The sequence below is a fragment of the Sinohyriopsis cumingii genome, chromosome 18 (assembly GCF_028554795.1).
Source record: "Sinohyriopsis cumingii isolate HCF-2022 chromosome 18, ASM2855479v2, whole genome shotgun sequence".
In the NCBI taxonomy this organism is placed as follows: Eukaryota; Metazoa; Mollusca; class Bivalvia; order Unionida; family Unionidae; genus Sinohyriopsis; species Sinohyriopsis cumingii.
In genome coordinates this window covers 32,679,041-32,680,416 of record NC_142978.1, presented here as the reverse complement: position 1 = coordinate 32,680,416, position 1,376 = coordinate 32,679,041, and the positions used below count along the sequence as shown (strand labels likewise).

Genomic DNA, 1,376 nt, shown 5'->3' with positions numbered 1-1,376 from the left:
TTAGACAAGTTACTACCCTACTGCCACATGAAGATCCAGATCACCCTGATTACATACCCTCAGTGTTCGAGTTTGCCACAGAAATGCAAAATATGTACAGCAAAAGAAGAAGGTGCGCTATGAGAAGAAAGTGAAACGGAAAATTGAGTTTGAATCGATTGCAACATCAAGCAAGAAGGTTAAGGAGTCTCCGGAGGAGCTGAACATTGCCGTACTAGGCTCACCAACACCCACACAACAAACACCCAAGACAAATACTTGTGGCATGTCCCCAATATCACCCTGGGGCTCTCCAGATTCATCATCAAACATTAAAAAGATCTGCACACAATCGCTGCCACGAATTGTGATGCAACTACCACTAACACCATTTGAACGAGAAAAAACTTAAACTGAAATGTGCAGTTTGAGAGCAGATTTCAACATCAGGTGCAAGATTTACGAACCAAAATTTAAACAGTTAAGCTTTCATCAAGACTGATTGAAAATAATGATAACAAATCCATATTTTATACTGGAATCAAGTGGGATATATTTTTTATATCATTTTTCAGTTTTATGCAATCATTTACCAACAGAACACCACTAGCCAACAAATTATCCTTGCAAGATCAGCTATTTGTAACATTGGCAAACTACAACTTGATATGCCGTTTGAATATCTCGCAGATCAGTGTGGCATTTTAATATCAACTTTGTTTTGGAGATGGATAAATAATTCAAGTGCAAAGTTAGACTTTCTTGTTCATTGACCAGACAGAGAAACCGTAAGTAAAACGTTGCCAAGTGTCTTCTGTAACAAATTTCCTAGACTTACATGTATAATTGTCTGCTTTTAAATATTTATTGAAAGACCCAAAGAGTTTGACGCACGAGCCAAAGTTATTCCAATTATAAAAAGCGCAGCACAGTCAAAATATTTATTGGCTGCAGTCTACTGGGATCAGTGATCATTTTTTCTACAGTTTAGGGAGGCAGAGTTTCTGACACAGAGATTGTACGGTCATCAGGGTTTACTATATCTGTTCTTCCCAGGTGGATCTTATCTTGCGCAAACACCTGGTTAAATTGTACAAGGAAATTAACCAACTCATTTGTCTGGGAGTTATCCAGATTCTTTGCCGACCGTTCAAGGAAGTCTGCAAGATGCTGTGGCACCATGCTAGTCTGAGAATATGGAAACACTGATTTTGTTATCAACAGTCACAGCCTGACACGTCTCTGCCACATACTTCTCGTACACTTTAACTGATCTCAGGTGTTCAAATCCACGGATAAACTAGCCTGATGAGCTCAGGTGATAAAATTCACACATACACTGACCTGATACACTCTGGTGTTCAAATCCACGCATACACTGACCTGATACTCAATCA

At 39.0% G+C, this 1,376-nt stretch overlaps 1 pseudogene; it reads left to right on the top strand.

Annotated features, from left to right (window-relative positions):
- The first annotated feature begins 391 nt into the window (after nt 1–391).
- Nucleotides 392–1,171, top strand: LOC149776336 (uncharacterized; annotated as a pseudogene).
- Nucleotides 1,172–1,376: the final 205 nt, after the last annotated feature.